This window comes from Callithrix jacchus, chromosome 15 (genome assembly GCF_049354715.1).
Source record: "Callithrix jacchus isolate 240 chromosome 15, calJac240_pri, whole genome shotgun sequence".
NCBI classification, from domain to species: domain Eukaryota; kingdom Metazoa; phylum Chordata; class Mammalia; order Primates; family Cebidae; genus Callithrix; species Callithrix jacchus.
The window spans coordinates 84,715,907-84,740,631 of record NC_133516.1 but is presented as its reverse complement, the minus strand read 5'-3'; the positions used below and the strand labels follow the sequence as shown (position 1 = coordinate 84,740,631).

Here is a 24,725-nt window from a genome sequence, read left to right as displayed (position 1 = left end):
GGATTTCTCCTTGAGTCCACTCATACCCTTTGCAGGAGCCATCAAGTCATCACCAATAAATACCTGGGATCTTCAGAAATGTGTTTAAAAATCATTGATCTAATCTAGTCCAATTCAATGTCACCTATTCCAAACAAGAAGGTGATGTGATCTGCTCATATACTTAAGTAGTAAGTAGAGGGCTAGGATTTAGTCAGATCTTCAAATGATTAGTGCAATGTTCTTTCACACACCTCAAATTAGATGGGATTAGAACCAAGAACAGGTAGATGCTGCCTTCGAATAGAATATGTGGTAGCACTGAGAACTGAAGCAAAGAGATGGCTTTATTTATTCTCCACGTTCAGAGATCAATGAGTAGGAAAATATTAAAAATTGGCCTAAGTTGATGCAGTGAATAAGCTGATGGCAGATTGGCTCTGAATTTCATACTTGAAACACTATACTATGCTCTAGAGTGCTAAATATTCCGTTTAATTCTTAATTTGGTAAATTTACTTAATATTTTGAGAGCAAAATTTAAATTTTAAACATTGCTATTATCCACCTATATTTTGTAAACTGCCTATTCATCTTTTACTGCTTTTCTTATTATGGGGTTTCAAACTCTATATTAACATTCAAATGTTTTATTTTTATTCTGAAGGATTTGCTAGCTTTATGAATGTGTATTTTTTTCCATTAGGACATTTTTGTAAATTAAAAATTTAATACTTTGGAAATATTTTCATTTCAGGAAAGCCAATACTTTGTCATAATCTTTTAATTCCTATTTTATTTGAAATTTATTTGTTATAAAATAGAGAACTAACTTATTTCAAATGATCACTGAACAATCCTTGAATAACTTGCTCAATTTCAATAATTTTTTCTTATTCATTTATAATGCCACCTGTATCAAATAATTCATTCTTAAACACCACAGTTAATAGATGAGCTATATTTCTTTCTCAATGGCCTATCTATAGATTTTTGTGCCTTCTACAGTGCTATTACATATGTTATTATTACTACTACTACTGCTAACAATATATTTATTTTTGCTGTTGCTATTTTGTAAGGAAGTATAGAATAATGAGGTTAAGAATATGAACTCTGGAGTCAAGAATGCCTGTGTTCATACTGGCTTCAACATATAGGAATTTATTGGTTATGTAATTTTGGGCAAATCATAGAATGCCCACTTTCCTTAACTGCAAATAGGGATTGATGAGAGTACAGTTGCCTCTGCATATCAGTAGTTCCACATCCACAGATTCAGACAACTGCAACTGAAAATACTTAGGAAAAAAAACACAATAAAAATAATATTAATAAACAATACAGTTTAATGACAATTTATAAAAGATTGACATTGTATTGGGTATCATAAGTGATCTAGAGATGTTTTAAAGTATATGGAAGGATGTACATAGGTTTTATGCTAATATGACACCATTTTTTATAAGGAATTTGAGTGCCCACAGATTTTAGACTTGGGGTGAGAAGTTCTGGAATCAATCTTCCAAGGATACTGAGGGACAGAACAACTGATTCTATCTCACAGAATTTTGGTGAGGAATGAGTGAGTTAATATACCTTAAGTGTAGGAGGTTGCCTATGACATGTTAAGTACTATGTGAATGCTAGTTATCATTTTATTTCATTATTCCAAATCATTAGTTTACTTTAGAAAAATTATGAAAAGTCCTAGAAATTATTATTTGTAAATTTGGTTGGAAAAGGCATATTTGTAAATTAACTTGGAAATAATTGATATATTTATAATAATTATGAAATAATAGCATGTCAACAGTTATAAAGATGAAAAGACAGGTCATCCTCTATGTGTTGTAACTTTTTTTATAGAAATTATGAAATTCTACTTAAAATCCATTGCCATATTCAAAGAGACATTTTTATTTTTCTTTATATTTTTATCTGCTTTTTTGTTATGTGGAAATTATTGATTTTTTTCCAACTTTTTTTGTGATAAAATACACATATAAAGTTTACCATCTTAACCATTTTTAAGTGTACTGTTCAGTAGCAGTAAATATATATTCATAATGTTGTACAATCATCACCACCATCTATCTCCATAACTTTTCATCTTATAAAACTGAAAGTGTTGATTTTTAAATATTTAATTGATGTTAAGCCAAATATCTATACATTTTTATTATTAGTTCAAGTGATGCCTTGGTGATACTGTTATTGTTGTAGATTTTTTCAGGATTTCCATGTAGTCAGCTTTTAAATAAATAAAAATAATTTTTGTCTCTTTCTTTACACTTCACTAAACTTCATGCTTTATTTCCTGAAATACACCAAACAAAAAGTTTCTGATAGTAGCCATCTGCAGCTTGTTTCTCATTTAATAAAATTGCTCCTAGGTTCTCATTTTACAGAGCAATGTTATCTATTGATTTTCTTTAACTCATAAAAAAGAATTTAACAATAATATATTTTAAATGGCATCAAACATCCTTTTGGAGATTTGTTGAGGTGAGCATACAGTTTTATTCTTTGACTGAATAATTATATAAGACGATTATCTGTATTAAATTACACATACCTAGAATAAGCTTGTCTTCATAATGAAATACATTATATTTATATATTGATTACATTGAATTGTTTTATTTAGGAGTTTTGTATCTCTGTGGTATTTTTTGTTTATTTGTTTGCTATGTTGCTTATTTATTTACTTAAGTTGACAAATACAAATTGCATATATTTGTCATGCAAAACAAGATGCTTTGAAATATTTATATATGCTAGAATGGCTAAATCAAGTTAATAAACATAAGCCTATTTTACGTACTGGTCAGTTTTTATAGTGAGAACATTTAAAATGCACTCTCTTAGTAATTTTAAAACCACAAGTCATCATATTGTACAATAAACTTGAAATTATTCCTCTTATCTGACTGACATCCTGTATCTTTTGATGCACATCTCCCCAGCTCTCCCACTCCTAACCGCAGCCTCGGTAATCACCATTCTTCTCTCTGCAGCCTAACGTTTTAAGATTCCACATATAAGTGAAATCATGCAGTAGTTTGTTATTTCTGTTAAGTTTTCATATTATGTTTATAGAGCTTCATAAGAGTAGGTTAGCGGGACTTTGTTTTTCCTAAAATTTCATTTTTCTGGGCTTTAAAAAAGTGAATATGAGAATTAACTGCACCTTTGCATTTTGAAGTAATCTGCCTATAAAACCATGCAGGGCAAGAGCCTTTTAAGGGATAATTCTTCAGTACTTTATTTTCTGTTTGTTTTTCAATATTTATTAACTTAATCTTTAAGTGAATTTTTATCATTATATTTTTCTAAGAAACTCATCCAATTTGTTAAGATTTTCAAATGCATCAAAATGGGCTTCACAGGTAAATTTCACGTAGTTTTTAATCTTCATATCAATAATTATAGTACCTTTATCATTCATGATTTTGCATATTTTATTTTCTATTTTTTACTGAAATTACCAGACATGTGTCTATTATTGCTGATTTTATCCAAGGATTCTCTATACTCCTTCTGTTTTCAGTTAATTAATTTCTGCTTCCATTTTACTATCTCTTTCCTTCTATTTCTCTCTTTGTATTGAAAATGTATAAATGATTTTAATGAAAATATGATTTAATGCATTTTTATAAAAAAATAACCAGTTATTTAATTGAATTTGGTTTTTTAATGATTACAAAATGTTTTTTAAATATATTAAATTCTAATATTTCTGTCAAATATAAATTATAATTTCTAGTTCATTTCGCTTTTTTTTACATATGGTCACATAGCATTCGAAATGCTTCACGAATAGGTTTCAGAAGAGTTACATAGGTACTACCAGTAACTCTGAAGAAGTCAACTCTGCAAGATCGCCAAAAGTAGTCTTCTGATACTTTTTAAATCCAAGATGACAGCTGGAAAAGTATTTTAAAGATCCTATGAACTCTACTTGTGACTTAGTACTCTATATAATAAACATCAAAATAATATTCATGTATTTTATATATTAGACTATAATTGAATAAAATAGCAGAAAATTAGAATACTCACATCTAAAATCCCAGAAGGCATGAGACTTTAGTACTCACTTCAATTCCTTAACTTTTTAGATGAAGAAATCATGGCATAAAGAACTAAAGAGATTAACCATCCAGACGTATTCAGTGAGGCCAGTGTATCACACACCATGTTGAAATTGGGGCAGAAAGAATGTAGGAACAATGATGAAGAGCACATGACTGCTGAATTTCAGGAGAGCTCAAGGTGGTGAGTCTCATATAACAGTATGCACTCATCATTCTGTTTTATTTTCTTCATGGCTGCAAATAATCTTGTTTGCTTGCTTTTCTATCCCACTACCTTTTATGGCGAGATGCAGAGAAAATAAGACCCTTGTTCACTACCCAATGTACAGAACAGCTCCTAGTGTATGGCAAGAGCTCAATGAATGTTTGCTGACTTAATGAGCAGAGGGACTGATTGGGCTTGGAAGCTACATGGAAGTCAGTGGTACTACTGAAGTGCATCTTAGACAACAAATTTACAACCAGAACAGGCAGCAAACATAAGGACCTCAAAACTTAGATAAGGACCGCTGGTCCTGCCAGAGGAATGGGATGTCTTCATAACTGCTATAGTTTAAAGGGTGTAGGAAAGAGTGGAGAGAAAAGACACAAGAAAGAGAAGGGGCCTCAGATATCAAACCTCAGAATGTTGACTTTATCCTCCCATCTTTTCAGAGTTTTTTTTTTTTTTAAGAGAAGGCAGGATAGATGGATGTAGGTTTTAGAAAGTCACTTTGGCAGCTATTTGGGGAATAAATTGGGGGGAGATTATAAGATCACATTGACAGTTACCAGCGGAGTTGCAGCTGAAATATTTTTTCCACTGTATATCATCTCATCTCCTAGGAGCAAACTCCTTTTTGATTTAGACTGAAAAAGAGAGACAGACATTCGTTTGGTCAATTAAGGGTCTAATTTTGTAGGATTCCTGGAGGTCTATCTATCATATAGTTTAGAAAGCTAAAAGGAAACCACTGTAACTAATAGGTGTCAGTGCTTAGATCCCAGATGTTTAGTGTCTTCAAAGATAAAAGGCTTGTTAATAGTAATGATGGAGGTTGCAGATAACAGACGCATCAGTCCTGTTGACTCTGCACGGTACTTCCTTCCTGAGGTTTTTTTTTTTAATCTTTCTTTGTTAAAATAGTTGTTGTATTTATTTTTCAGAAAAAGAAAGTATTTACTTTTGAAAAATATAAACAGGCTATTAGCAATGAAATAAATTTTTGTGTGTAGGCTTTTGTTCATTTGGAGGGAGATCAAGATATCTTCCTAATACACAACAAAAATATGTAACCCAGTGAAGGGGAGACAGTGTCTTTATAAACATCTGCTTTAATTCATTTTTAATTTACACCCATCCTCATTTTAAAAGATTTACAAAGCTTTATATGACAATTAGTTTGGGTAACTAAAAAATAATCAATAGTCATTCCATTTTCTATTGCTGTTATAAATTTATTCTGATAACATATCAGCATCCATATAAAGCAGAAAATATGACACAAAATGAACCTCTATTAATCCTATTTGAGTATCTTCCAATTTTTCTTTTTTCATATTGCCAGTTAGAATTAAGCCAAATGGAGTACCTGGGCTTCACTGAAATAAGATAATAGAATTTATTGAAGAATCATTATTTAACAAACAGGTATTTTAAGAAAAAAAACAACACTGGATTTCCGTCTCACATACACTGGTGACTTATGTGAGTCAATCACATTTAGTAAGTAAAAGATATTTTACTTTTACTTACTAAATGTGAAAGTAAAGTAAAAGATAGTAAGTGAAAGTAAGTGAAAGATAAGAACAAAATAACTTTAATATTTTAATTAATGGACATCGTTAATTTCCTCAATATTCTGATTTTTTTTAATTTCACTATATCAGTTTTGTTAAACTCATAAATCAACTTATATATTGCACTGCTTAATACTTATGTGCTATTATATTTATCTCCTTCACAAATAGACCATGAGCTTCTTGAAGGCAGTTTTGTCCAGTGTTTTGCCTAGCACTTAAGGTAACATCTTGGACATAGCTGGTATTCAGTAAAGTTTATTGAAAAATAATTTCAGGTACATCATATGTAAACAATTTCATTCTATTATAGCATCTTAGCGCCAGAAGAAACCATCAAAATTATCTCATCTAACTCCACCATTTCACAGAACAATGCATTCCTGTTCAGAGAGGCAAGGTACCTATTCGATGAGCACAGAGCTCCCCAGGTCTCTCAACTCTTATTCCAATTTTTATAGTTTAGAAAACTTGAGATTTCCGAGTATTATATCTCGAATAACAGGAAAGGAGCTTTAAGGTGTGCTATGACACATATAAATTCAATTAAATGTTCAGATGTCAGAAACTAGGTATCAGGATTCCAAATGTTCTGCTTTTGAAAGTCTCCACTGCCTTTCTGTAGGGGAATATCTTGGCTTCTATGTCACATAGAAACTGTATCCATATTGGGGAGTATAACAGAATAATAACTATTTTTTCTAGATTTCTGATACAAAAATGTCTATAATTTGTAAGTAAAATTCTCTAATGAGAACATCAAATGAGTCATGTGGAAAACAGGTGTTATTTGTGGCAGAGACTGCTATTTACCAATCTGTTTTCTCTTCTTCCTGTACACAGCTGGGCCACATTTCCCAGTGTTCATGGCTTTGGGGCTTAACCATGTGATTTAGTTTAACCAGTTGAATGCAACCAGAGATGAGGTACAGCACTACCAGGATTTACCATTAAGTAGCACTCTGTTTATTCACTCTAATATACAGATTCCTAGGACAAATTTATAAGTCACGTGTTAAAGTTACCAGGAACATCAGTAGCCTGACTCATGAGTCACTGTGAGAATCAAGGGCGGCCTGTTGACCTGAAACTCCGTTGAACCACGGAGGAGACAAACGCTGTCATTGTTTTCAGCCTCTGGTATATTGCAGGGACATTTGTTCTAGCAATTAGTGTTACTTTTCTCTCAAATTTCTGTGATAGAGAAAAATACATCATTCCTATCACCTAGAAAACATTCAACATCTGGACTATGGAGTGACAAAATGAGTATACGGTTCCACAATGACTTTCTTCATATTTGCTCTTAGATACATTAATATCTAGCATAGGGAGTATTCATTTAACATCAACACCATAAAGTAATTAAGGTTTGGTTGTACCTCATCCCATAGGGCAATGGTTCCCTAATGTTGGTGTTTATCAGAATCACCTTGAAGGCCTATTAAGCCAGATTACTGTTCCTCTTCTCCAAAGTTTCTGATTTACTAGCCTTTGATACAGTCTGATGATTTGAATTTGTAACAGATTCCAGATGATGCCCTTGCAGCTAGGAATACCCTTCAAGAAGCACAGCTATAGGGCTTCTAGATTGCTCCAAAAAATGTTACCCAATATTTTCACACAGTGGCCATCTATAACAAGGTAGCATCCTCTGGAAGTGGGACTATCTGTGGAGCAATATACCTAATGCAATTCTGAAAGGGAGACAAATGCAGGGTCTACCTGCAGCTGCTTAGCTAATAAGGAGGTGTTTCTCACCGTCAAAACTGTCAAAAACAGCACCTGTGTTCGGATGGAGTGCAGCCTATTTGGAGTTGGAAATATTAGCTTACAGGTAAGTCAAGTCTTCCTTATGAAATGAAAGGTTAAGATTAAAGCTTATCTGAAGATGAGAAGAGGAAATAAGATGTTGAGGGAAAAAAATATATCTGAAGGCCACAGACCTGAAGAAATAAGACATTATTGTTAAAGATTTATCAGAGGGAAAAACAGAATCTCACCCTGGCATGAGGGGAGGCAGCCAGCCAGTTCAGCAGCAGAAATCTATCAGAAGTTGTTGCGGAAAAAAGAAAAAAGAAATCAACTCCAGCCCAAAGAGAAAGGCATCTCTCTGCCATAGCACAACTTTACCTTCCAGGTGTTACCAAGATCATTTACTTGGTGGAATTTCTGACTGCTCCAATTTATTGATATTTTGTCCACAAGACAGTGGTATCAGCCTGGAAGGTATGCTTTCAGCCATGCAGCTTGGCCAGACAGGGCATGTGCAGAGACACACTGGCAGCAAGACTCCTGTGCAGCAGCTATGTGATGAGGTGGAGAGGGACCTATGCAAGCAGGGAAGATGAAGTCAGTCTTCAAAGATTCACTGAAGCCAAACTTCAAATATAGTGGCAGAGCTGTGGATTGCTGGGGGGAAAAACACTGCCTGACAGCAAGTCTTGTTTACAAGGCTCTAAGAAAGAAAAGCCTTTAAAGCAGAGGCTTGGAGAGACATGGAATCTAAGAAGTAGACTTGAATAAACATTGACAGTGCTGTAAACAACCAATCACATCTTTATTTGGAAAAGCAAGTAAAGGTTACACATTGGTCTCTTTAGATAAATTAAAGGATAATAATTATTGTTAGCAAGATCCTCAAGGTAAAGGATCAAAAACTGAAAGTTTTAAAGGAAAATACTACCAAATGAATATTGTATCAAAATGATACATATATTTAATGATAATGAGAGTCTATATTTATATAGTGCTCTGAAGTTTTTCAAATGATGTTATCTCAACTCATCTTCAAAAGGACCCTATAAGGTAGGCACATTAGCCCTATTTTACAAATGAGACTGTTCTGGCATTAATATAATTTCCAACTTCACTAATTCCTTCTCACTTCACAAGTAAGTTTTTATATCCTAACCCAAATAATATATCAAATCTAATCTGCAGTAAATAGTGTCTGAAAAAATCACATTTTGCAATTACCCTCTGTAGTACAGCAAATACATTAAATAGATGCTTTTTTTTCCACAATGGCATTTGAAACTGCCTTCTTAATATAATTGGAAAATTTTAGACAACTACTGAGATTTATCAAAGGAAAGAGTATCTGCTGGGCTGAATGCTGCCTGGAAGACTCACCTTACTTATTCAAAAGATTATATGTGTATATATATGTAAATATACATATAACATATATATATATTTACTCAAAAGAGAGTTATATGTATACACAGTATATATTAGATATACACACATATATACATATACATATATATATACTGTGCATACATATACACACATATATACATATATACACAGACACACATGTATGTGTGTGTATAAGTTTTCTCTCTCTCACAATGTTAAACAGTCCCTCTCCTACAGTAGCTAGTATTAAAAGGTAAACCCTTGTCTTAAAAGCTGCCTCTCTCCAGAGTTTTGCTCTGTAAATGTTGGGGGCTACACAACTACACTGCACCAGCGGCAGTGGCACCATAGCCATCACTTTCATCATTGTCATTATCATCAGCATTCCTTCCCACCTATCTCTGCAAACGCTTTTATATCTAATGGAGCTCACTTAGACCCAAGTAAATACCAGAGAAGGTATGTTAGTTAACTCAGTACATAAAGGCTATTTAGAGCCGTGAATAAAATCCAGAAATACTAAAAATGTCTTAGAACCTTCATTAGCAGATAATGATTATATAGAGAGAGCTACTTGGAAAGATGAATAGGCAGTCCTTATATCTTTACAAAATTATGTTCATATTAATACTGTTTTTTTTATGCAGAAGCAGTGTAGCATAACGGGTAAGCCTGTTGACTCTGGAGCCAGACTACCTAGGTTGAAAACCCAGCTCTGCCACCTTGCTTGTGTTGCAATAGACAGTTTAAACTGCCAGTACTTCAGTTTCCTCACCTGTAACATACTGACAAGAATAGTATAAGAATTACTAAGTTGGTCAGTTTAACCCACTGTGTAAGAATTTGTATTAGTATTATTTTAAAACTGCTACAGCCATGGCTTAGAGAATCTTTCAATGGAGATTAGCCTCCATGACTTTTGAATACCATGAAGCCTCTGTGTACAATCTGTTACTCCACATCCAGCAACAGTTTGCCAAGTAGACTAGTGTCCTGCTATTAGAATTCTGTCCTGGTTTCGAAAGGCCAATACTATGAGACCATTCCTAAACCTTTTTTCACATGGGGATGAAGACTGAATTTCTAAATAGAAATCAAAAGTGAGAGAAAAATGGTACTATCTGCTTTCATCTATGAAAAGACAAATTCTGGGGTCTCAGTTTGTGTCAGAAATCATTTTTAAGATATCCCACTATGTTACTATACACTACAAAAGGGGCTGGTACTCTGTTATAGGACTTTTGGAGGAGCCAATTTGCATGAGTAATTGAAAAGCTATATGGGAATAAAATCTACCTCTTAAAAAAAGATTCAAGTTGAAAAAGCTGTTTATAAAAAAAAAATGAAGATTTGGGAAGGGCATTGTTGGGGGAACAGTTGTAATTTTGATGATGGAGGAAATGCCTTCTGACCCAACTCCATAAAATCATATTTGAATCTCTTGGGTGCTTGAAAGTTGTTGGCAATTTGGGAAGGGAGCATAAGAAGAAGAAACAAATTTTAAAAAATGAAACAGAAAATACTGAAAGGTCAAAATAGCACTGGTATAATCACAAAACATAGCTCAAATTGCAGTAGAAGGTACTTAGCCTATTTCAACAAGGTGATGGGAACATGTATGGTTTCAACACGACTCAAAAGGAGCAACTGAAGAGCTCTAAACAGGGAAGACTTGGAAACCATTGACAGAAACAAAGCCTAGGACAACATAGGATAGTTAGGAAGACTATGGGACGGAGTACACACTCCTTCCCGTAGTCTTCCTACGGGATATTACAGAGATCCTAAATTTGGGTATAGAACCCAAGAAAATACTATTTCTTATTATTATGGCTAACTTTTGAAAAAGCCATAAAGGTATAATGTATTCCATTAAAGCATTCATAGTGTCACCTGCTCACTCCTTTTTTGGATAGCTATATACATTGCGGGGTGTTTAACTCAAAGGAGCATACGAGTACGTGGTAATTGGACTAGATATTTCTGTAGATAATTGTGTTACCATCGTGTGATTTTGATGCTATTGTTTAGTGACATACTTTAGTGTACCTTAGCAAGTGATGACATCTTTTAAATTACGATACTCTGGGTTATAAATTAAAATTTACAATGCTTTCAATGTATACAAGCATTATATATAGAATATAGGCAAGCCTTGGATATATTTGAAACACACTAAAAAAAATGGAGCATTGGAAAGTGCTTACAATCTCCTCCAATCCCTTCATTGCACATGATGAAATTAAATCCAGGAGATATTAAGTGACTTTCCTAAACAACCTGTGTTTGATTCAAACAAGCCCATGTTTGAATCTGGCTATTCAGTTTTTCCCCAAACATGATACTGACTTACATGTTGGTGAAAAAATATTAAGGGTCACTCTGTCCCGATCTAGAAAAGCAATTTCTATGAGCCTCGTTATAGTTCAGTAGCAATTGCTAAAAACTGGACAAAATAGTATCTACATTTAGAGTGGTGGCAGTGGGAATGAAGAAACTCGTTCAAAAATTTTCATAATTTCTTGGGGAAGAGGACGTAATGGATAGAAGGAGATATAGCATTTAATATAAGATAAAGTATACTAGTGTTAAAAGTATGGACACATTAATTTCATGGGATGCTTATGGCTGAAATTTGATACCTAAATTAACATGTTGCAACTGAGCGATACAATAATCCCTTTTATTAAGATATGAAACTAGTTTTCCTTAAAACTGACACCAAAACCAGATGTTAACAATGAGGCTTTATTATTTACTGAAAACTAGAATGAAAAAACAAACACTAGAACTTTTTTCAAATCATTGATTAAAAAGGTGTTTGTAACTGCTCCCTATGATAGATAGTTGTAGCATGAATAAGAAAGTGGGGGCTTCGGGAAAAGGAGTCTGAAAGTAGCTGAAGAAATTAGCTGAGGCTGAGCCATGTGTAACAAAATTCAACTACACATCCTGGTGGTAGTGGGAAATCCAAAGAAATCAATCAAATGTTATTTAATTTCAGAAAAGGAAACAGTGACAAAATGACATCATTAGTAAAGAAAAACTACAGATAAATATATATAATGCACAAAATACCTTAAAGGTCTTAAAAACTTAAAGCCTTGAATAAATGTGGATCTCAAAAAAAAATAAAGACAAAGCTTAAAAGATGTCATTTATTACCAATAAGTAAAGTATAAGAGGTATTCAAAGGCAAAGGGAAAGCATAACAAATACAGAATATACGTATTTCAAAACCAAAAACAAGGAGGGGCACAAAAACTTCAAATATAATTTGAGTCCCAAAAGAAATGTGGAACTGGTACGCATGACAGTTTGAAGAGCCTAATAAAAGTTCTTCTTTAAAAACTTTTATTTTAGGTTCAGGGGTACAGGTGGAGGTTTGTTCTGTAGGCAAACTCATGCCATGGGGGTTTGTTGTACAGATTATTTTATCACCTAAGTACTCAGCCTAGTATCCAAGAGTTATTTTTTCCTTAAGTGCAGCAAAGGGAGGGGATCAGGTGAGAATTCCCCAAACTACCTGGCCACAAGGATGAGAATGCATACTCAGGGTACAAAGGTACAACTTACGAAACTCTATTTTGTTGCCTCAGTCTTTTTCAAAGTCATTACCACTTTCATATTTTAAAGGGAAAGTCAGATCAAAAGACGCTAGATACTTAAAATCTTTGAAAACAAACTGACAAACCAAATGTAGATGAGTCATCCTTGCTGGATAACTTCCATCTACAAATTCTAAAAGTAGCACCAAGGTGGGACCTCGAGATTGTAGATCAATGTAGATGTGCTTTTAAAATGCCAAATTCTAGACAATTTCAGATTTGTCAGAATGATTTTCCCATAACCAGTCATCAAAGAGAAGCCAAGTGAAACTCTCTCATAATGAAGTCAAATCCCAGTGAAAAGCCTTAAACACATGATGCTCAGCCACAGTCAGAGGCAGCACAGTGAAGAAGAAACACTGGGCTGAGAAGGAAAAGATCCTATCTTGCTATTCCACTGTCTACTATTGTATCTCACTTAAATGATTGAAACTTCTAAAGTCTCAGTTTTCTCATTAATAAAGGGGCATGGTAACCCATAACCAAAACAAAATAAATAAAAATAGGAATTCAAGGAAATAACAATTATGACTGTCAAATAGCAATACCTGATATTTTTAGAGCTTTCTTTATGTTGCCAGGCATTGTACTAGATGTTTTACATGTAATTCTCATATTGCAGCTGTGCAATACTTTTAGCTCACTTTCTTCTGCAGAGAATATTCTTGGGGTCCAAATGAGTTAGTGTATCTAAAATCCTTCATAAAGTATAAATTGTTGTGAGCATATAGGTAGTTATGAAACGATCATGGGCTCTATTAACAAGGACGTATCACTGAACTGGCAACCACACAGACTATTAGAGAAAAACCAACATGGATTCTGTAAGATGAAATAACACTGGATTAATTTGCTAGCCAATATCCTAAGGTTGCTTAAAGCCACTATGATCATGAAGCAAGAACAAATTGACTGTCTATGCCATCATGTTTATTTTTAAAATTAAAAAAATGTATATGTGTATGCCATCATGAAGCAAGAACAAATTAATTGTGTATGCCATCATATTTATTATTAAAATCCTATTATAAAAATAAAAGCACTCACTAAAAATTATATTCAAGAATAGGTCACTGATAAATACATTATGATATGAGACACTAGGCAACCATAAACAGAAATGCTTGAATATTTAATAATAGAGAAAAAAATTTCATAATATGCTCTTGAAAGAAAAAAGTATACCATAAGGATATGTAAACCATAATCCTAATTTTGTAACTTATGAATATATATTTTGCAGGGGAGAATCTGAAATGGTATACAACAAAGAAATGTAATAGGAACTTTTGCGGTATTGAGAAACTGATTAATTTTTCATTTTCTTCCTTGTGCTTTTCTGTGTTTTCTCATTTTGCTATAATGAACACATTAATTTGTAGTGAGAAATATTTAAAAATACAAGCGATTTTTTAAACCAAACCACGGAAAAGCCTAGCTTCTTCACTCATTCTAAGAATATAAAAAAAGCAAGCTTTGCTTCAGAATGCAATGGGAAGTACTTCAACGTTCCTTCAGTGTTGCCAAGGTTTATTTAACAATATTTTCTCACCATATATTATACAAGAACAGAACTAAACAGATGGTCTACATCGAAAACTCAGCAATCTAGGAAAAGCTATCCTCACTCTACCTATTCATCATGTACTACATTGTATATATCACATATATGCCCACATATGCATAAGTCCTTACCGCATTCTTAATACATGCCTAAATCTTCCATAGATCCCACATGTCAAAGTCAGCCGACAAGCCACGCCCACATCTGTGTGTGTGTGTGTGTGTTTTTGAAATATGACATGACAGAAATACACTCATCACATGATCCTACTGACTTTAAAAATTACATTCTTCATACTTGTCGATTTTATACACACAAAAATATCTATATAACTTGGAATTTCCAAGGAACAAAGGCAAGGCTTGAATCTGACTCTCTATTATGTATGCCAATGGTATCTTGGCATCAAATTAGTCTTCCAGAAGCAACATTTCCTTTATGTCACTTACTTCCTGGGCCAATCAATAGCCCTTTATTTCTTTCAGGATGAAATACAAATGGCTCAGCCTGGCATCCAAGGTTCACCCTGTGTCTCCAGGCTTCCTTGGCAATACTTCCCAGTATGAACCCTTAACTCCACTCAGGCCAGAGTCTACACTATAACTCAACACAAGATGAACATTCCTTTCTCTGTTCCCTTGTTTGTGTTATTCTCCCCAATGGAAATATATTTCATCATTTTATTCCCCCTACAAATTCTCCTATCCTTCAATACCAGGCCTAAGTCCATGTCCATATTACATTCCCATCCTCTGATTTCTCTTAATTCATTCTCTGAAAATTCTGCTTTACACTTTATTACACTTCACCTATAGATCTTAGGAAGCTATTTCTTAAGAATACTAGACACTCAAAAAGTTCATATTGAATTAAGCTCAAATATCCAGTGGACATTTTTATAGAAATAAGGTTTAATATGTACCAAAAAAGAGCTGATTATATGATTTTAGTGACTTAATTATAAACAAATGGTGCTGCTACCAATTATTTTTTAAAGATTTTTTTTAAATCTAGCCATAAAATTAGGTCAGCAAGATCTTCTACTTGAAAAGATTTTGTTGGGACTTAGTCTTTCTGTATGTATTTGAATGTAATAAATGGTATTTCTTTAAAAGTCATATTTAATTCAGCCGTTTTGCTAATTAAGACTAGAATTCTCCCCAATCAGAATAAAATCATAGACTCATCTAATTTTTTGAGCTCAAAGACACCTTAGAGATTATTTCCAGAATCAGAGAGTAACTTGCCCAAGGCCACATAGGTGGTTAGTCAAATGTGACTTTTCTTTTAATTCTGTAAGTCATTCTCTTTTATACTGTTGCTTAGGGTAAGCAGCATGGTACAAAGAAAATAACCTGCATTTAGAGACAGAAGCCCAGGATTCAAAGCCAAGCCCAGTTTCACTTGCTTCAAGCCTCTTTCCTCAACGGAAGAGTGGAAATCACAGAAAATGACCTCACAGAGTTGTTGATAATAGGTAGGTAATAGGTGATAGGAGTATCTATGCACAGCCACTTTAAACTGAAACTTTGCATCCCCTGCCTAGCCTGCAATGGTTGTTTACACACCTGCATGCAAGAGATCCTCTCTGAACTAAGTCCTGTGGATTCCATCCCTGAATCTCTCTTCAGTTTATCCACCTCATCTCCAATGCCACAATCTTAGTCTAAACCACGATTTTCTTTCCTGTTACATAGTGAAAGCCTCTGAACTGGCTTATTCCCAATCACTCATCCTTTTCTCACACTGCAGCCAGAGTCCTATTCTAAAAGCTCATACTTCAAGTGTCACTTTCCTGCTTTAAAATTCATCAGTGTTTTCCCTCAACTTCCCCTTTGGACTAAATCCCATATTCTTGCAATGTCCCTAAAGGCCCTGCAGTGTTGGGCTTACTTCATTCCCCCAGACTTACCTTCTGTCACTTTCCTCTTTGGTCCTTGCACTTTTTCTATTCCTTCAGTTCCTGGATTATGTTGGTCTCTTTTACACCTTAAAGCCTTGGCAAGACTCCTCTTTGCTGTTAAAGCTCTCTCCACCCGCCTCTGCACGTAGTTAACTCCTACTCATCATTTAAACTCCAATTACATGTTAATTCCTTAAGCAAAGCCTTTCTTAACTCCCCAGACTAAACTGAGTCTCCCTAAAATATAACCTCATAGTACCCTGAACTCTACTTCTTTATGTATTATTACAACGGCAATTAATTTATAACCTTTTATGTGTCTATCTCCCTTGCTATAGGTTTATGAATGTGTTTGCTTAAGGCTTAATATATATTTATGGAAAGAAGAAAGAACAAAAATAAACAATAAACAGAAGTATATGCATTGTTCTTCTTGCATATCCATCAACTTTCCTATATTCTGTACCTTGTATATACCCTAGCTAGCTGAAACAACTACCCATTCGTCACACTACACACATTATACAAACAAAAATACTTTAAACCCACAGAATACCCACTCTTCGCCTTCCTCCTCATCACAAACCACATTATTGCCTAATGGAGAAGATAGGAAATTAAAATTTCAGTAACAAAACCATAGCTGTTACTAGGAGCAGTTTCAAGCCTGCATCTGATATGCCCACACAGGTTTGGATCAGGTCAGTAGAATTGTCTTATCTCTGTTACTTGAGGCAGAAATCACCAGGCAGTTTCTTTCCAGTCCTGTGTAGACAGAGGATTCCCAGTGGAAATCTGGCCTGGTCATGTGGGCTGTCTGGACTCAACTGACCCAGCCAGAATACCCCTGAGAATTTGTCAGAGACAGCTAATCTCAGTTTTCCCCTAGCAGCTTGCTGTTCTCTTCTTAGGAGATAGAATCACAAATTTCCCCTCCTGAGAGTAGGATATGCCTTCTAGGGCTGCCAGGTTGGAGGAAGGAGAGATCACAGGAGGTAGAAAAATAAACCTCTCTTCCTGCCTACTCTTGGAAGTACACAATTGCCTTTGGAAAGAGAGAAAAGAGGGCAGGTCCCTGAATCAGGGAAGATGTTCGTATAAATTCTTCTTGTTTCCTCATCAAACACTTGGCTTTCATTCAATTTAAAAACTAAGTTGTATTGTTGGTTTAAATGTGCCCAATTCTACACTTGAAATAAGGCCCTATAAATGGTTCCTCAAGAGAAGACCTTAATATCATTGATATTCAATGGAAGGCAAATACTAATTATACATGTCAACAATGCCAGAATATTTTCTTGCATAACTTCCCATTTTTTTCTGACTTTTTTCACACTAAAATAAGAAAGAATAAATGTAGAAGAAGAGAAGGTATGAAGGTTATTTGAGCAGCAGAGTTCTGGTCTGCTGACACCCTTAGTGAGATTCATTAATCTTGGAGATTCTCACTCTCATTTACTAAACAACAGTGATTCACACAGAGTTACACAGCCACAGTGGCAAAGTTAATTGGAATCTAGCTCCCCTAACATTTCTTCCTTCCTTCAGCAATTCCTCAATACTGCAAGCTAAAATATTAAGTGAGACTGTCACACGCTTATGAAAAAGGGAAAACAAACAAAGGGTGTTAGCATAGAATTGAAGGTGGACATGTTTCGTTTTGTTTTATTGTGTGTTTTGGCTTTATCCCTTTGAGCAAAACAAGAAGGCAGAGGTAGTTCATGTAACCCCATATCAATACTGGTATCTCCTTTTAGCATTAAATTAGCACTGGGAGCTCAATATGGCTCTTACCCAAGTCCAGAGAAAGAATGCAGGAAGAGAGAAAGAGACAGCTATGAACACTGGCAAATTCTGTTCAGTTGGTGGCATGCAGCCAGATAATCCCTTTTAATTTAACTCTTTATTTTATCTGGCAGAAGCAAATAATGCATTTTCTTAAAGCTTTATAACTTTTAAAGCACGCATAATGACATGTGACAGGCACTATTACCGCAATCCAGTAAATGAGGAAACTGAGACTCCCATGAGAATACTATGTATGTTTTATCAGGAATTATTAGTGAATTTAAGACCAGTATCTAAGTTGTCTAATGTATAACTCAGTGTTCCCTCCACATGACAATCCTCCCTACTAAGTGTCCAGACTAGCACTGCTTATGCTGGCAGCTTAGATGCTTTTAAGTAAAGAAGATAAAGAATCCAAGAAAATCATGAGCGGTAAAGAGGTAGTGGTACACAATGAAGATTCGCTTAAGAAAAATATTTCTTTATTCCTCATGTCAAATATGCCAAGCAGGGTAGACAGGTATACAGTGGCAAAAAATGTACTATGTAGGCAACCATGATTTTAAAAGATCTTCATGGTACAAATACTGTTATGTGCTACAAGGCACTGTGGCTTCAGGATCTGACCCGAATTGTGTAAAAGGAGTCACAGTCTTCTGGGTTGACAGTTATCAGATGAAATAAGAAAAGAAATCCAAAGACTTCTCATCAATTGCTTTACTTCTAGGCTGTACTGTGCCTTTCTAATTAATAAACTGTACTAAATAACTTCCACAAAAATATATATCTTTTTCGTAGTCATGGTAATTTGAGCTGGGGATTTATGTTATGAGTAATAACCATCAGTGAAAGCTTGTGACAAAGTCTGTTCAACCATCAATAAAATCTAGAAGACCACACTCAATAAAGAGTAAAGTCTATATTTTTCAGAATGTTAATGTTAGTATTATTGTTGTTATTATTACTTTGAGAAAGGTTCCCCCTCTTGTCACCCAGGCTAGAGTGCAATGGTGTGATAACAGTTCACTGCAGTCTCAATTACCCAGGCTCCTACCTCAGCCTCCCAAATAGCTAAGACTTCAGGCGCACACAATCATGCCAGGCTAATTTTTTCTATTTTGTAGAAACAGGTTCTTTTCACGTGGCCAAGGCTCATCTTGAACTCCTGGGCTCAAGCAATCCTTTTGCCTTGGCCTACCAAAGTGCTGAGATTACAGGCATGAGATATCATGCCTAACCTAGTATTATTTTTAAGTAAGTAGGGTCAGACACTTATTTGGAATTCAATTTTTTTTTTGAGATAGAGTTTCATTCTTGCTGCCCAGGCTGGAATGCAGTGGTGCAATCTAGGCTCATGGCAACCTCCACCCTCTGGTTTCAAGTGATTCTCCTGCTTTAGCCTCCCAAGTAGCTGGGATTACAGGCACCCGCCACCATGCCTGCCTAATTTTTGTATTTTTAGTAGAGACGAGGTTTCATCATATTGGCCAGGCTGGTCTCGAACTTCTCACCTCATGATCTGACCACTTTGGCCTCCCAAAGTGCTGGGATTACAAATATGAGCCGCCATGCATGGCCTTTTTCTTTTCTTTCCTTTAAGGAGCTAAGTTACAGGGAGGCTTCATAGTGTAGTCAATGTTCATTGAATCAGTTCTAGGTTACCAATGTTGCTGGAAACAATGGAGATAACATGAAAAATCTTACCTAACAGAAAACTAGACCTTATGGATAGTGCTTTAAGTCTTTTAAAATTACTTAGGTAAGTCAAATTAGAAACAGGTCAGGGATAGTGGCTCACACCTATAATCCCAGTGCTTTGAGACGCAAAGTCCAGAGCATTGCTTGAGGCCATAAAGTCAAGATCACCCTGGGCAGCATAATGAGATCCCATTTCTACAAAATATTTTTTTTAATTAGCTGGGAATGGTGGTGTATGCCAGTAGTCTAAGTTACTTGGAAAGCTGAGGTGGCAGCATCCTTTGAGCTCGGGAGCTTGAGGTTACAGTGAGCTATGATCACACCAGCCTGGGTGACAGAGACAGTACCTCTTCAAAACAATCTTTTAATTTCTTACTATTGCACTTAGTTTTAAAACAACATGCATCTTGGACTCAAAAATGTATTTCCTGAAGGGTATCATTTTTATTGTTTGACAGAAGGACCTGTCAAATACCTCTAGAGAGACTTCACCAACTTGTGTTCACTCAAACTATTGGGAGGAGCCTGGAGAGTGACCCTGTGAGCAGTTTAGACAGAACTCTTAAGGGAAGCCTCATAGTAGTTGGACAGAACGTTCCCATCCTAGGCATTTCCACTGCTCCCTCACTAATCAGCTGCAGCACCTCTCCTCTCTGGGGTTGGGGTGGGGGAACAGCATAACTACATTCTTCTCTTCTCCTGGCCACTAAGCACCCTAAATATGGCTGCAGGCAGAGACCAAGGCAACCTTCATGGTCAGATGAACCAGAAATGGGGGTGGGATGGGCCAAGTGGAATTCATCTCTTCTACAGTCCCTGAAGGGCCCAGGGCTAGTGCCATCCCAGATGCCAAAGAGAGAAAACAGAGCCAACCTCAGAGCAAAGCAGTGGCTGCTCTCTGGCTCTGGATCTGGAGCATGAGAAAGAAGAGACAGACTCCAGATGACAAAGAGACCTGGCCAGATCTAAGCCAATGGAGCAGGGCCTCAAAGTAAGCTGAGAACAAATGGAGAGTCCCAAGAAGAGTGTTTTGTTTTGTTTTGTTTTGTTTTGTTTGTGTGTGAGTGTGTGTGTGTGTGTTTGCTTTCTTTGCTTAATCAAAGTTACAGATAAATGTGATGATATAAGTACCATCATAAATATCTAAAAAACTTTCTTCTAGAAACCTCAGACCCTTTATCAACAGAGTTGCCATTAATAAAAACTATGGTTGCCAGGGTATCAAAGATAAACCCTGGCTGGGCCACTACCTATGTAACCTTCTCGCCACTTTGTCATCACACAAAAGGCTAGAAATTCTTCTACCAACATCACAAGGACATTTCATGGATGAATATACTCAACTATATCAAAAGACTCTAGGATATTTGGGAAAAGAACACCAGGAAAAAAAAAAACTATGGTTTTTATTCACATGTAAATATATCTTGACTAACATCTCTTTTATGATCTATTTCAAAAATAATTATTATCATATAATTCATGAAAAACAGAACATAATTATTACTGAACCTCACAAACATATGCCCGACTTGCCCACGGTCACAAAATAATGACTTAGACTAAATAGCCTTTTTCTCATGAGGCCAGCCCAATCATTCGGTAAATATCCCTCCACCTCAGCACAACACAGCCCCAAATACTTACAATTAAACATCCTTGAACAAATGGAATCTAATTAAAATGAACACCAAGAACAGCATTCATCTGTGAATCCATGAACATAATAATTAGAAACAGCAGAAGCAACTGTGCTGAAGAATAGAGATAGTAACCAAGGGATGGGGCCAGTTCAAAAGGACCACATACTCTGACACTGAAGACTGTGTATGTGTGTCCACATGTGCGTATGTGCAAGGGAGAGGAGAGCATGTTGTCAGGAAACCGACTCAAGCCCTGCCATGATGATGGCAGAAGGAGGTATGTGTATGGCAACTGTTTGTAAGTGATCCCTATGTTTCTTAGCCTCATCCGGCTGCACTGCCATCTTCTCCTATCCCATTACTCAATGTTACTGCTGCCTGGTCTGTGCCACACATGGGGGGATCCCAGAGCTCGAGAACTGAGGCCACTTCCCACAATATGCTAAATTCTATTTAGCAAAACCTTGAAAACTGCTCTTTATAAAGAAAAATATTCCCTAGGATGGAAAAGCTATCTACTTTGCCCAAATGAGACCAGAAAATTCAGAGTATTGTTAGTATAGTTTACTGTGGCATTACTGAAAAAGACTGTAGGGCTTTATTAATGTTTTAATAGAAGATCTCCTGAAATATAATTATCTGGTTTGGCGCTCCATTAGAGCTTCCTCAATTTTTGGAGACAACTCTCATTCCTGAGACCCCATGACTGAGTAATGAGTATCCCATAGTTGTACTCAAACTTAAGAGAAGCATGTATTCATGACATCATTCTTAGCATTTTATCAGAAGAGCTAAATTCCTAGAGTTAAATGGAATAGGAAAGAAAGGGATTAACCTCTGCTGCTGGCATAGTACAGTCACGAGGCTAATGGTCTCAGTATGAAAAAGCTGAATTGCAGCAATATCTGAAATCACAGAGAAAGTCCTGAGAGCTTTGGAAGAAAAAAAAAGTGAAGAAATAAAATGTAAAAAACCAAAGCTAGGTTGGGATTCGATTTTCTCATGCAGACATGCTTAGTAGAAGAATCATGTATTGCAAGAGCTCACAAATTAGATAGAAGAGGAATGGGTCAGTGAGTTCTGAGATGAGGAAGTTCGTAGAACCTGTAACTTGTAATTTGATTACGGTGCGTTTCAGCTGTTCCCCTAAGCATATTTTAAAATATAACTTCAACATAGTATTTATTCACTTGTAATGCTCCAACTAGTAAACAGCGAGCGAGTCTATTCTCTTTTCATATAGCAAGAGGTCTTTATAGCTACACAAAATATCCCCCAGCAATGAAAAATGAAACCCAGAAATGTAACATTAGCAACCAGCTGTCAGAAAAAAATCAGGAGTAGGATTGCCACTCTGGTCATTTCATGCCAACTGTTCATGAGAGGAATGTGTGTGTGCGCGTGCATATGTGTGTTTGTGTGTGTATACACTGTGTGTAAATGGAGAGACTCCTGTGTTCCGTAGCATGAGAGATGTGAGCGGGTGTATGTCCTGATGAAGGCAGAATGCCCGAATATGAAGATGTAGTAGAACCGTCAGTGGTAGAGCAATATAGCAGAGACTCTCCATGGCTAATTGTGCAAGGCTTCTGTTAATGGGCAGGAAGAGTGAGAAAAGAGGATTAAAAAGAGACAACATTTTTTTATGTTGGAATTACTTCACGTATTATAGGTATGTTTAACATACGTGAGGGCTCTAGATGCCAGCTTGTAAGTGAAATGTACACACTATGTATGTATTTTCATTTTTAACCTTCATGAATTCATTTTACAACCTCCCCAAAACACAGACCTATAATCCCTCCAAAGTAAACACCCAGCGCTAGCAATTTTGTCCTGCAAGCATGAAACACATTGACCATTATGAGCCAGCACAGCTATTAACCCGTGAATTCTCATTCATTCTCTCTCTCTTTCTCTCTCTTTCTCTCTCTCCCCCCAGGTCCCCCATCTCCCCCTCCCCCCACCAGATTCCCCATTCACTTCCCTCCCGCATCCCTCCTCCATCTCGGGGCCGAAGAATCTGTTGGGGCTCTTTTGCACAGAGATGCAAGTACCAGATGCCAAGCGGATACCTAGCCTCCTCCTAAACTTAACGCCAATTCCCTCCTGAAAGAGGAGGAATGCAGTGATATCAGCACTGGGGACGTGGGGACAGCGAACACCACCGCGGCGCTCGGAGTTTACGGAGGAGCAACCCCAGCTCCGTCGCCACCACCTCTCGCACCAGCCCCCACCCAAGACACACACACACACACACACACACACACACACACACACCACGCTGCTCTATCCGCCACCCCCCCCCCCACACACACACACACGCACGCCCTGGTTTCGGATTTCCCCACCAACACAACGTTGCAGCAAGTCTGCCCGCACGCTCCCGCACGCCCCAGGACCCAGCCTGGGCGCAGAGCCGGCAGGGCAGGAGCGCACCGCAGGACTTGTAAATAAGCCCCCGTTCCGTCAGGAACCGGAGCGCGTCTTACTCCACCGACCACCGCGGAGCCCGGCGGAGGGGAGGAGGGGGCGCGAGGGGGTCAGGGAATCCTCCTCCTACCTTGCAGTGAGAAGAGGGACAGGAAAAAGCCCAGCACCCAGACGCTGTGCAGCCAGTAGGTCCTCATGTCTCCGCCGCGCTCGACGCTCCCTCGCGCGCTCCTGCTCTCGCCGCTTCCGCTCGCGCTCTCTCTAGTAAAACGCGCCGCTCGTTTCCCTCGGTTTCCCTCTGGGCTCTCCCGGCTCCGGCAACCCGGACAGACGAGCCTCCTGCCGCACGACGGCCGGATCCCAGGACAGCCTTGTTCTCCTCTTCGGGAGCGCGAGCCAGGGGCCGGGATGGACGCTCGTAGCCCGTGCCTGGTGTAAACACACCGAGCCCCCTCGTCCCTCGAGCTCTCCCGCTTTCCTCCTTCCTCTCCTCCTCTCCCTCACTCCCCTGCAGCTTCAACTAAATGCGATGTACTTAAACAAGCAGCGCCTTATAGGACCGCGAACCGAGCCGAAAGGGCCCCGCTGCTGCCATCTAGTGCGCACAGCCCGGCATCGTCGCGGCCCTGCTTTGCTTGTGTGTCTGTGCCAAGTCTATCCAACGCCGCCAAAGTCCCCTCTGCTCTCAGCAAACACAGGTGAAGCTCTTGCCTTCTTAAATCCTTGATTTGACCTTGCTGTACCAGAGGTCCTGATTTTTTCCTTTTCACAAGGAAACTCTTGGAACATGCTAGCCGCAAGTCCTCATCACGTCATTGCTGCTCCTCTCCCTCTCTTTGAAATCGCCCGTGCTTTCCTAACAACTCTATGGAAAATTTTCTCCAAATGTCACCATAACCTCCACCAAAAAGTCCGGTGGCCTTTCGAAGCCTCATTCTATGTGATTTTGATGCTGCACTTCACAGTGTGTGCCATTCCTTTTTATTTGATTTCAAAGTCACTGGGTCAAAACAATTCTGGTGCTTCTGACCTTCCCTCCAAGAGCCCTCTGGGTTCCCCTGCTCTTCTTGGTTTGTATCTTTTTTT

The 24,725-nt window shown here is 37.1% G+C and overlaps 1 long non-coding RNA gene across 1 annotated transcript in view; it reads right to left on the bottom strand.

Moving 5' to 3' along the window:
* The window catches only part of LOC144579603 (uncharacterized), a 300,086-nt gene extending 275,919 nt beyond the window's left edge, over window positions 1-24,167 (bottom strand). Inside the window, exon 1 of the long non-coding RNA XR_013527620.1 lies at window positions 23,770-24,167. This is a non-coding gene — a long non-coding RNA (uncharacterized LOC144579603). The remainder of the gene's footprint in view (window positions 1-23,769) is intronic.
* Between the last annotated feature and the right edge of the window lie 558 nt (window positions 24,168-24,725).